The following is a 14,359-nucleotide window of genomic DNA, read 5'->3' as shown; positions in this document are numbered from 1 at the left end:
TCACACAGTTCCTTGAACAATACTGTTATGACCTCATCCTACTTTTATGTATTGTGTATATGATTTGTAAACTAATGCAAACAAATTTGCACCACATTTTACATCAGCTTTTACAGCTTTTCTGAGGAAGTAAACTTGCTTGGCAGCACACCTGGTACAGCATTGCAGTGCTCGGGGTACAAGTCCCATTAAACACAAGTCAATAAAGGAGCTCAAAAGACTTGCAGAAGCAAGCTAAAATGGCATGGTTGCTTCAACAAATGTGTTGTTATATCACATTTGTTTTTGTTAATGCTATCAGTTAGCTTTAAGATAGGGTTTAATGTAGGTAATATATTATTTTCAAACACAATTAAGCATTACCTGCCAAACTGCCAATACACATATACCAACATAATAAAATGTCACCAGATTCCCCTTCATCTACTTTGGATAAAATGGAAAACTCCTTCAACTCATTTCACTTCGAATGGGTCACAAAAAGTGCAAGAACAATGTAATATTTTGCTGAAATGTTACCACAAGCATGTTTCTCCAAGAGCCTTGGTTGATTATTATTTACACTGAGGTGGAATTAGCCTTCCATAAGAACCATAATCAAACTCATAGTCTAGATCTAGACTAACATCAGTTAAAAAAAGCAATAGAAAACCAGAAGTTCGTCTGTAAGCGAGATTTGCTTTAACATCTGACAACCATGAATTAATCCAATCGTTTCATGTAACATGCGGGGGCAGTACCTTAGTCTGCGAGCAGCATGCTGATGATTCTCTCAGTGTCTGTTGCTGCCTAATGAAACAAGATGAAAATGAGTTTGTTTTTGGCTTGAGATAACAGGACGTGTCATTCACATGCAAACCTCCTCTGAAACGTCAAGTCTCTTTGATCCTAGACATGAAACAAAAACTACAACAGGGAGACGTTCACTTGTACCAGGAGATGAGCTAATTTGGTAACACTTTTCATGTCTACTCGAGTGCGTGCGAGTTTGGAGACGAAAGCTTGAAAATATTAAGAGTCACTTTTAAATGATCAAATAACCATGTGAGACAAATTATCAGACAAAGTAATGGGCAATCATAGTCAAGTCCTCTTCCTAACTACACATGCACCTTGTCAGCAGTGCTGATACAGTACTGAATAATGACCTGTTTTGAGGCAGGTTTTAGCAGAGGGAGCATAGCAACCGTGTTGGGATAAACGTGTCAGTTGATTCGCTTCTGCCACTGTAGCAGTGCAAAATCCACAGGTGGCCGACTTGGATTACTCGGATTTACACCTAACCAATGAAGTGCATATGACATGAAGTAGGTACTGCTTTTTTTAACAAAATATGGACATGCATCTTTGAATTACAGAACCACTGATCCAACACAAACCAACCACCGTTGGATTTTGGTTTATCAGGGCACTGCAACTAGCCAACAGTTTGCTATTATACTTTTTAAGGGCAAAAAGTGTATTTCATGTCCACCTCCAACTGGGTCACTGCACTAACTCACACATCCTCATATCTTATTTGATCATGCTTCATATCTGTCCTCATCTGGCACATTTTTTCAGTCTGGGCACTTTATCACCGGAAACTGGAGATCAGAACTGCTGCCAAACATACTTGACCTTGGCAAAGCAGTGGGCAGCGGACAAGCATGCCTGCCTTTTGCGGCTTCCTTTGGCTTCGCTCCATGCCTGACACTGTCCTAGATTGGCATGACAGTGCCCTGCTTGGCACAGATAACATGCTACAGGGTGGAAGTTCAGCGTGTCATGCCACAGATCCTGTGCCAATGTGGTTCCAAACAAGCTTGGATTATTGTGTGCGTCAAAGCATGTACACAGGCAATTAAGCAATTATGATATGAAACAAGGACTACAGCACACTGAACAACAGTCATTTAAAAATACAAAATGAAAAACCAAGGACAACAAAACTGGCTAATTCAATCTTGTTGGTGCATACCTAACAGCTGATAAAATTATTTTTTAGCAATTTTTTTGTCCATTGTTCTTTTGTAAATAATTTTATTTTTATACAATTTTATTTTATAATAATTTATTTTCAGGGAAAGTGGACCAAAAACACTGACTGCCCATATTGCAATGTTCTGTTTTAATAGGAATATTATATATATATATATATATATATATATTTTTTTTTTTTTTTAAGAAAATAAAGAAAACTGTGATATAAAAGTGATTTTATAAGGTATTTATCCAAGAGTGGAATGGTCGACATTTTCAGTATGTATTACGAGCAAAAAACAATTACAAGAAAGTAAAGTCACAGCATGAAATTGAGTCTTAGTATTAAGCAAGCTTTCGGATTTAAGGATTAGCTCTTTTGTTTACATTTCACACTTATATAGAAGACCAGCATGTCTGTTTTCACACTGTGCTTTGAGAATGTTGCTTATCATAAATACGATTATTTAATCAACTTAACAATTAGCTATGGATTATCAAACCTGTCATTTGGAGAACAACAACAACAGCACATAACAGCAGTTTGCCTAACAAATGTTAAGAGTAAAATGCAATAAAAGCAGCATTTTTTTTTTCAAAATATAAAAAATTAAAAATGCATGCGATCTTCAATTTGGATTTGATGAAGCCATTTCTGACAGGTAAGTTATTCACAAACCACATCTCAGCCATGTTCCAAATGCCACAGTAATTTAGACCCCCCAAAAACAACAACTTCCTTTGACAGAAATGACATGCACCACATCAAGTCTGTCCTCCCTCCCTCCCTGGACCCCTTCCAGTATGCATAGACCGAAGATGCCATCGCCACTGCCCTCCGCCCAGCCCTCACACATCTGGACAAAAAAGACACATATGTCAGGATGCTGTTCATAGACTTCAGTTCAGCATTCAACACAATCATCCCTCAACAGCTCACTCACAAACTGGTCCAGCTGGGGCTCAACACCTCTCTGTGCAACTGGCTGTTGGACTTCCTGACCGGAAGACCTCAGGCAGTACGGGTTGGCATTAACACATCCAGCATCATCACACTGAACACTGGGGATGTGTGCTGAGCCCCCTCCTCTTCACTCTGCTGACCCACGACTGCAAACTGTCCCACAACTCCAACCTTTTCATTAAGTTTGCGGATGACACGACTGTGGTCTCATTAGCAACAGAGATGAGACAAACTATAGGAGCGAGGTGAGCCGCCTGGTCGGGTGGTGCAGTGACAACAATCTCTCTCTGAATGTGGAGAAGACGAAGGAGATTGTTGTTGACTTCAGGAGAGTACACACTCAGCATGCCCCTCTGACCATCAACGGTGCAACTATGGAGAGAGTGAGCAGCACCAAGTTCCTGGGTGTGCACATCACAGAGGACCTCTCCTGGACTAACAACACTGTAGCACTGGCCAAGAAAGCACAGCAGCGTCTCTACTTCCTCCGCAAACTGAGAAGAGCCAGAGCCCCGGCCCCCATCATGTGCACCTTCTACAGAGGCACCATCGAGAGCATCCTAACTAGCTGCATCACTGTGTGGTATGGCGCTTGCAATGCATCCTGCCGCAAGTCACTTCAACGCATAGTGAGAGCAGCTGAGAAGATCGTTGGTGTGTATCTCTCCCCTACCTCCAGGACATCTACAGCACCTGTCTCACCCGTAAAGCCCTCCGCATTGCAGGTGATCCCACCCACCCGACACACAGCTTCTTCAGTCTGCTTCTCCAGGCGAGGACCAGCAGACTGAAGGACAGCTTCATACATCAGGCTGTCAGGAAGCTGAACTCCCTCCCGTCCTTGCCCCCCCTCCCCTCCCCTCTTTTACCCCATGCAACACTGAACTTTGATACTACAACACCCCCCCCCCCCCCCCCCCCAGCTCCCCACATCCCCAGGACCCCCCCCCCCCCCCCCCCCAACCCACTTAAAAACTGTGACCAGCACCTGTCACTTGTGCAGCATTGGACTGATCACTACCTCATCCAGCATTGACTGCAAACTACCTCTTCGAATAGTCTGATAAAAGTACTATTCTTTTGTCACTTTAACAGACTGATAAGCTCTTCTTGCACTACACATATATCTGCACAGTTTTGTTTTATTTAACTGGTTTGCACTCTATCTATTCTGCCATGTGCCTTATGCCACTTTATTTATCTCTTTTTATTTTTCTACAATGTCCTCATTGTATATCTGTATAGTTGTATGTACATATGTTTAAACTGTATTTATCCGTATTTGAACGTCTACTGTCAGTGTCTTAAATGTTAACTGTATGCACCAAGGGTCTGAGAGTAACGCAATTTCAATTCTCTGTATGTATGTGCCGTACATGTGGAAGAATTGACAATAAAGCAGACTTGACTTGACTTGACTTTTCCTCTGATGGGACAACCTTTATGCACATACTTCAAGAAAACAGGTCTTAATAAATATATATATATATATATATATATATACATATATATATATATATATATATATATATATATATATATATATATATATATATATATATATATACATACATACATACATACATACATACATACATACATACATACATACATACATACACATATATATATATATATATATATATATATATATATATATATATATATGCGGTTTTAATACATACATCAATATTCTAACTTGTTATAGCAATTATAGTGAAATCACTTAAAATGTCAACTTTGTTGCCATGACAAACAACTAAAAAAATTAAAAGTGGATATTTGTTGAAATGTCAGCATTACATTTCCTTTCTAAAAAAAACATGGAAAGCAAAGTAGTTTCACTAGCTTGAGCAGAATGCTTGTAATGTGAAATTAAACAAAAACTGTCAACCCTGAAACTCTCTTACCTTTCTGGGGCTATAATTATATCCTAGCATAATAAATGTATTAATTTAGCTTGAGACGACAAAATGCAATGGAGTGACTTTACAGCACATTATTGGTCTGATGAAAGATTAAAAATCTCACACACAAAAAAAAAAACTGGAAACTGGAAAAGGCATGCGTTTAATAGAATGACCCAAAGATGGATTAACAAGAAAAGCATTTAGACATGGGGAATGATTGGAAACAAGCTAGTCTGGCTTCAAGATTAAATTTATATGGTTTAATTTAAACTTGAAGTGAAGCCAAACTTACATATGATGTGAAAGACTTTTAGCTCCTTTCATATGCCAGATTGCGTTTGCACATGTTTCCCAGTAAAGTACGAACTTAAATTCATGTTCATGCCATAGCAGGTATGTGTTTTATCAGACAATATGTAGGTTGCATAAGTGAGCTCTCCTGGTATGGAATAAAAGCAGCAGTATGAATCTCTTGTGCATCACGCCATCACCCACGCATGACCTGTGCTCGGCATGACCACACGGAAACGCCACTTAAAACAAACGCCGCTGTGCTTGCAATATCACAGGTGTACATTTGTAAAAGATTAAACTTAGCAATGCTCTCTGCTGATATAGACGACTCAATGGCCCTTCTCCATCTGTGATCTGAGTGAAATATCACTTCTGATCTTCTGAAACGACTGCACGAGCAGGAAAATCAAAAACAAAAAAACACTCCTGCTGAGGAACCATTTTGTTCCAAGAGCCACCTTGTCTCCTTTGAGATGTTTCTGTTTTAATTTACAGATTTAGTTTTCATTAGCTTGATTTTTAAAGACTAGCCTTGTACTGCTCTCCAGTAGACTGAAACAATGCTCAGCACTTCATAGTAGATTACACAATTTTAATTGAAAGTACAGAAAGACTGGAAGGGGGAAACAGCTTAAAAGCAGTCTTTAGGTTGTTTTCTAACCTAGCCAAACTGAAAAGTAACCAACTACCCCCCAGAAACATTAAAACAGACCAACTTAATCAGATTGGCTAGCAGTCCAGTTAACCATCTAAGTCCAGTTTTAGCTCTTTATTTCATTAGTTATTACTAAAAAATAAGATGTTAAAAATACTGTTAAACAGTTTATTGCATGAATGTTGCAACTAATAGTCAATGCAATGAATAACATCAAATCTATCGCTGCCATAATCATACATATTATAACATTATTCCAAATTTGCAGAGCGGTGTATCCAACAAATGGCAAAAACTAATATCAAAGCTAGATTTTTTTTTTTTTTTTTCGCTTAAAGGAACACTCCACTTTTTTTGAAAATAGGCTCATTTTCTAACTCCCCAAGAGTTAAACAGTTGAGTTTTACCGTTTTCGAATCCATTCAGCTGATCTCTGGGTCTGGCGGTAGCACTCTTTGAATTAGACCGTTAGCATCTCGCTCAAAAATGACCAAAGAATTTAGATATTTTTCCTATTTAAAACTTGACTCTTATTTCATCGGCACAATTGCATGTTGATATAGTTATTGTTTATTGACCTTATTACCGTCTTGTCTTTGTCTTGTCTCAGTCATGGGAAAAAAGCTCGTCAACAAACATTTTTCATCATAGTCTTCGTTAACGAAATTAACACTAGTTGACATGTAGGTACAAAGTTATTTATAGTTAGTAGAATGTCTAAAGTGGACTATCAAAATAAAGTGTAACCTCTTTTACTGCTTTGAACTTTGAATACAAATAATTAAGTGTGTGTTGACCTAATGTTCTGCCTTCAAACTAATTTCATTGAATAAAAATATGCCCTGAATAAAATAATGCAAAAAAGCCTCTAAAAATACTGATTGTCATCACCAAAATATTGGTACAGTATTGTAAGGTAAAATATTTCAATACTTATAATATTTCTCCCTGGACTTAATTTGAATCCATCTTTTCAAAATAGGCATCATATATTTTTAAATAAATGTGCCACTTTAAATTTCCAGCAGATGTGCTCTCAAAGATGTACGTATGAGATTATCATGAGTGATGTGATCATTGTCCTCATCACTACAGCAGCAGACCACAGAGAATAAAAAAATAAAATAAAATAAAATTGCAGACATATTTTGTTGGGTTTTTGAGTCCTTGGTCCACTTGAAGCTCAGTGGCAATTAAGGAGATGGCTCTTAAACAGATTGCTGCAAGGGTTTTCAAGTAGCTGTATGGTTAGCCTTTCCAGCAGGCTGCGCTTTATAATTCTGTGCACTGAGCCTTTCTTTTCAGTGGCAGGCCACTATATCACCACACCTTTCTATAAACAATGTGTGTATGTTCACTTTTCCAATTGACTGGCTCCTGAGACCGACAGAAAAGAATGAAAGCATTTTCATTTTCATTTCTGAGTTGTTGTTTTTTTTTATTTTTTCCACTGCTTCATTTGGTGGAGGAGAGTTAGCAGGTATGCTAGAAATGAAGAGGTACTGTGCGAGTGGAAAACTGCTGCAATGAAAGTGAATGAGGTGTAAAGACATAACCGTTCAGACTGCGACCCTAGGCCATTACATAAGAATTACCTCTAACAGGGGAGTGAATGAGAGAGCGAGAAAAAGAGAAACACTGACAGAAATTGAAAGCGGGAAGAAAACGACATGCCAAAGGTGTAGACCAAAGTGCAGAAAGAACGCAGAGGACAGCTGTACAGTGTATGATTTAATAAACCTTTTATTTTCATTATTGCAAGCATTTGATAGAGCATTTTATGTAAGATACATTTCGGTGGAAAATAATATCAATAAAAGATCCTGTGCTAAAAAGCTATTAGTTTTATCGTTAGATTAACATTTTATCTAGATTCTGCATTTTTATCAGTGTTTTTATCTGTTTGTTTTTGGTCTATATAATGCAAGCCAGTGTGGTCCAGTGTTGTTTGGACCACATTAACTTACACTGTATGGACACTGTATTGAAGACACTCTTCAAAAGTACCCTTTATTTGTGTTCTGCAGAAGATATGGGTTGGGAACAACATGAGGAGGAGTAGTGTAAATTATAGCCCAATTTTTATTTTTTGGTGAAACTATTCCTTTAAGATAACTAGAAAACACAATTTACAAGGTAGCCTCAGTGAAAAAATAAATCAGAGTTCCTACAAAGTGCACAGTAATTCTCACATTCATGCTAGGTGTCTCTTATAGACATCTCTAGAGTATCTGAACAGCTCTTTGAAATTTCTACAGGGGATATGTGAAGAGCAGAGCTAAGAGAACATGACATCAAGAGATGGCGTTGGCAGCTGACCAGAAGCCTTTGGAGAGCCTCTCTCTCCTACTGTTTGCTGTCCCTCTCAGGCATAAAATCGACAAACAGCCAGAGTTCTGACAGCTGTCATTCAGAATAATGACATATCCATGCACCTTTGAGTTGGCAAAATAACCCACATACACATACAAAAAACGGTGAACTGGTGGATTGGAGCAAAATTGGGATATTGGGTTTCTATAATTTTTCTTTTTTTTTTTTATTCCATTTTTGTATAATAACTCACTTGTCTAAGAGTTTCAACAAAGATGGCGCAGACCTTTCATCAAGTTTGACAACTTGAGAACAAACAAGAGGAAAAAAGGCTCACCGTTTTCCTCACAAAGGCCGATTCCTCTCCAAATCGATTTTCTCAGACAACATAAGTAGTTCTCTCTATTGAAATGAAGAGAAGTTGTCCCTCTTTTCTCCTCACTCACAACTCCAGCCATTTTTCCTCGCTTTCCTGGTGTCCGGTACCCTCCTGCTCATGGCAGCTTTGTGCAATCAATCAATCACTATAACTGAACTGTCTTCCACCCCAAGGGTAGCGCCCGCTCTCTCGTTTTCTCTCAACCATCTATGTCAGGCCATGGCAGACCCCTCTCTCCTACGACAGAGCCGACAAATGAAATGCAACAGATAGGTAATTAAACTCAACATCTCCATTATTATATGTTTGCATATGTTCCTATTTGAGTAACGATGCCTTTTTATGTTGTTAATCATAACTTCCCCCTGGTTATTTATTGATTTGGTTACCCCTCACAAAACATCAAACCACAATTAAAACCTAGCCACTAATGGCATATTGATTCCACCACAGTTCAACCACATTACCCCACTGCCTTAACGACTTAACCACGGGTCATCTGACATTAACTACCATCTACTTAACTCTATAATCAGACATAGTTTATTGCAAACAAGCAATTAGGATCGAGCAGCCAGACACAGAGGAATTCTTCAACAAAATGAATGACCTCTAAAATTTCTACAAAATTGTGGTTTATCTAGCTTTATTAAACCAGGCAAATCACTTAAGAATGAGATTCTTATTTACAACAGCCTGGCCATGTATAATGTTCTATTGCACCAATGGTAACAATTGTGAATCAGTTTTAAAGTTGCCTTTTTTGAGTGAATCTGTTTATTTATTTATTTTTCATTTTGTTTTGAGGTATTACCTTTACCTATATATGCAAAAAAAAAAGACAAACAAACAAATTCAAACTGCTTTGACAGTGATGGAATATTTTGCTAGATTCAAACAGTTTGATTTAGCTGCATTATTAATAATAAACTGGTCATAAAAGGATTCCACTTTTTGATGTCTTGCAATTCTGTGATTCAGCTTTAGCTGAACAGCAAATTCCTGTACTTTGAAAGAAAACAGCAGGAAAGGTCTCGCTCCCATGCCTGAGGAAAGAGGAAAAGCTGGATAATTCTAATAATATAAGTTTGATATTACTCTCTACTTCCCAAAGTCTTTTCTCTCAGCCCAACATTCCTCTCTGTCTCTTTCTTTTTCCTTCTGTCTCTCTTCCTCTCATTTTCCACTTTTCCCATTTATTGTATCTTCCTTCTCTTTTGGGGGTGAGATAAAGGATTATAGATCTTATATTTTCTCAGGTGGAGTGGAGAACACAGCCTGTGAGTGTGTGTCTGCATGTAAGCTTGTGTTTGCTCCCAAGGCGTGTGAGCATACAAGTGTGTGTGATTGATTTCTTCTTTCTCAGCTCCCTTGAGGCAGCGGAAACCCCACTTTAGCACCATCTCTCCCTCAGGTCAGCTGTGTTCTTCAAAGGTTAAGCTCTCTTTTGCTCTCTCTTTCTTTCACTATTTTACTATTTCCCTCTCCCTTTCTTCCTCTCTCCTGTTTTAATAGAAAAATGTACCCTTTTGAAAAGACCAGCATTTGGTGTGTTTTTGCTAATGGTTTCTTCATCAGGTTTCTTAACCAGAAAGCCTTCCTTGGCCAACAGCTTTTATCGAACAGACCATGCTGCTTAATGTAGGGAAGATTAAGCTTTCCAGATAAACAAACATTGTGCCACTTCAATATAAACAAAATTAATATGCATTTAAGTGTTTTTTCCCTCATTATCTCACCAACAAAGATGGATAGAAATATAGAAATTAGCATAGATAATTAAATAACTAATTATGGCTGAGATATAGGCCTACTGTGTGGGTTGGTATATACAGGGATGTCAACAAAGCTTTGCTAAACCAGAAGAAAATCCGCATGAACCAGGGTAGAGAGAAATACGGTTAGATATCCATACAACCTGAATGAATGGCTGACTAGAAATGCCTATGACAGACTGTGGTTAAACCAAGCTAGAAACATGTTCTTGAGCAAATGCACTTAGTGACAACATAATGAACTTCAAATCCCGCGATACTCAGCGTTAACCTCATTTGCTCAAAGCGATTAGGCTTTTGTTGCATATTTTATGTAACATGGAGAGTCTGGGCCATGCCAAGGAAAAAAAAAAATAGAAAAAAGTAAGCAACATAGAATGAGATTTGGTTATTACAAGACCAAATTCTAATGGGGAAACCCAGGAAGGACTACCTTCACTCCATACAGAGATCAAAAGAAGCTCTATCCATGTTTGACTGGCTGGACTATTGAGCTTATTCTTCAAATGTCAAACGCTGGTCTTTTGCTGTTATCGGACGAGAGTTATTGAACCATAGCCTCTGCTAGCAGTTGCTATAGATCTCCAGGAGAGAACTGCATCAACACCTGAGAAATGGCACGTGGACACATCAGTGCTCCACTATCTATCCTGTCCCCTGCAGAACTAAGTCATCACTTTGAGGAAAAAAAAAAAAAAAAAGACCTGTTTACCTTCACTAATCAGCCACAGGCTCAGAGCAATGTAACAAACAGGGAAAAAGTCACTGCAGAGTAGCATTTCTCAAGGTCAACGTGACCAATAATGGTCAGATGTTTCCAACACACGACATGCATTCAGGGCAATTAGATTGTGTGCGTACGTGTGGTTTGGTCCGGCAAAACTCCAGTAGTGGGATTATCCCTCCAGCATCTGGACTTTTAGCTAATTAGATCACCTCTCCACAACTCCACATGTCTCTGTGTTACTGCAGCCTGCATGTTAAACAGCATGTAGGCCAGTAATTGGGGATTACCTTGATAATATTCTAGTAGGGTTTGTGGTGCCATTATTGGAGATTATAAACCATTGTCTCTTGAATGAATATCCCATTTTGTATGTAGCAGCCAAAAATGTGATTGACAAATGAAAACTTTTTAATGGACATCCGGATAGTTATGCTTAATTTTTATTTTAAATTCTAACCTATTTCAATAAATAAATAAATAAAACACAATCACCCAAATCAGATCTGCCATTTGACTGTAAATGTAATTACTCGAAGGACAACTGACCCATGTTATTTGAAATAAATAAATGGAATAACTCTATTTTAGCAATGTCTTTATATTGCCGCATTAAAACTGCATATCAACAGAGATGATTAGAGTCTAGATTTCATTTCAGTAATGGAAGATTATAATCTGGGTGGATTTAATGTTTGTGAGCACTGTTGTTTTTGTGTCTGCTGCTTGGAAGACTATCGATATAACAATAAGATTATACGTCAGCTGTTGGGTCGCTATGGAGATTACAAACCCTGTTAGGGCTTGTTCCAAATCCTGTATGACTTTCTTTAGAGAACACTAAATATTTTGAAAAATATATCTTTATTAAATTGAATTACTATGAAAGCCAATGAAAGTCAATGAGGTCCAGTGTTGTTTTAGACCCCAGTGACTTTTTCTATGTATGGACATATACAATTGAAATATTCCTACATTTCATGTTCTGTAGAGAAAGAAGTTTCAGGCTTGGATCAACATGACACTGATTAAACAATTTTCATTTTTGTATGTATTTCTTTACATGTTAAGAGGCTACAGATTTGGATACGGATAGTAAATTTATTTAAATCACCTGTTAAAAGCACATTAGAAGTTGGACTGAACAAAATAAGCAAAAGCTGTAAAAGAACCTGGGTTTTTGAATAAAATCGTATTTCTTGTACTGTTTGGATATTTTTATTCTGTGTAGAAAAGGTAATGGATGAATACTTAAACATAAACACTCTAAACAAGAACAACTGATGAGCTGTAACATGCAATTTCACAGTGTAGGCGAAAAACACAGTGCATCTGTATAGTTTGGTAGGGACATTTTAAAATCAATGTTAAAACACAAACCTACAGTACACCCCTGGAAGACTATATTAATGTCAAATTGCTACGTTGCTTGGAAACCATAAATGGCCTACCGTTAGGCTAATGAACTATATGCCAGTGTGTCGTAACCCCTGTCTTGCCCCAGACTGTTCAAGGAGCAGTTGTTCCCATCTCTCTGCACAGACACTTACAGTGATAAAGAGAAGCTAAGCTAAAAAATGAAATAAGAAAAGCCCCACACTGATCATGTATGCAATGCAGCAAAGTGCCTCCTGCCTCCAGCCCCCTTAATGTTGCAGTAATATCGTTAATGCGTTGTCTATCCCTTGCCTCAATCTGATCTGCTTTGTTGTTAAAGAGTTATAGAGAAGCAGGGGACAATTGAATACAAAGCTGTATGCCCGCGGGCCAACACACTGATTCAGACACACAGATTCATGTCAGATCTGGGTCTTTAATCATCAGAGTGCCCTTACGCTCAGAGACACACACCTCATACAATCCCTCCGAACGGACGCGTCCCACAGCCCAACTCAATTCAAGAACTAGATTATGGATTATGGTAATCCAACCAACCAAGGGTCAGAGGCAGTGGGCGACGCAGTCTCATTCAATCAAGATAAGGCATGTGAGTATTTCCAGCATCCTATTTGTATGACCCACTTTCATCTCCAAAGAAAATAATAAATTACATTTAAAATTGAATAAGAACAAACAACAGAAATTTTGTTGTTGGTGAATTTTTATTGTTTTTCCAATCAGCATGCTACTGACACAATCAGAAAAGTAATGCCTATTAAATGTTTGAGCTAAATGGATTTTACAAGTGACTTGCAAAATAAATAATTTGTACTGAAAAATTAATTGAAGGGAAAAAGATGTAGAAGCAATTAAATAATTAAATCTCTATGTTTTGGTCTATATATTTGGTCTGTCATGTCTCTTGAAATCCAAATTACTGGAACAAAATGTCAATAAAATAAAATTATGAAATTAAATAATGAAATAAAATAAAAATAAAATCAGTTTGACTTATGGTTATATACGTATAATGACTGCTTATTTTAAAATGTTATGGCTGACAAACAATAAATGGGTGATTTTGTGAAAAAAAATAAATAAATAAAAAAAAAACATAATAATAATAATAATATATATATATATATATATATATATGTATATGTCACGAGCAAACACAAGGGAAGGGGGGAGACTGGAGGTAAGCTTTAAAATAACAGTCTTTAATCAAAACATCCAAAATGGGGTAAACAAGGTAGGGCAGAGACACACAGGAAACAGGACATCAACGTTAATACCGGACACTCTAGACAGGGAAACACAGGGCTTAAATACTAAAAGTAAATGAGATAATTAAACAAACACAGCTGAAACAGAATGAGCATAACAGGAACAGGAAAGTAACCAAAAATGGGCATACACGAGATAAAACTAGGTCAATGGGAGCAGGAGACAGAAAACCACAACACAAGACAAGACACAGGTCTGATCAGTGGTGGGCCATCAGGGCCAGCAAAGCCTTCTCTGCTGGCCTAAACACTGTCAGAATCACTGACTTAGTTTTATTATTATTTTTTTTTTCATGAATCTGTATTAAATGATTTCCAACAGTCTATTCTCTTCATTTCATAGCTTTTCTCTTGGTTGCGCTGCTTCCAGCAGTGTACGTTTATATTAGAAATTTTATCCAAGCATATTTCATCGTGTTGCCAGGGTCAAATAAATCTGCCTAAGGCCTTCAGAATGAACAGTGCAGGTATCTGTAGCTTAAAATCAATGGCAATGAAACCATTGCTTTAGCCAATCAGATTTCAAGTTGGCAGCACCAGGGCCATCTAGCAGGCTTACGATAGCGTCAGCATTTTCACGTCCTTTGATTGGATGGTCAGAGAGCGCACAAAGCTAGCAAACAGCATCACTGTAAATATTTTTTGTTTTCACAGTATTATTAATGTTTCTCAGGTTTCTTACTGTATATGCTGTGTACAGTGCGTTATTGTATATTT

This window comes from Barbus barbus (assembly GCF_936440315.1).
Source record: "Barbus barbus genome assembly, chromosome: 17".
Lineage (NCBI taxonomy): Eukaryota > Metazoa > Chordata > Actinopteri > Cypriniformes > Cyprinidae > Barbus > Barbus barbus.
The sequence above is the reverse complement of the archived record's forward strand: the minus strand, read 5'-3'. Positions refer to the sequence as shown.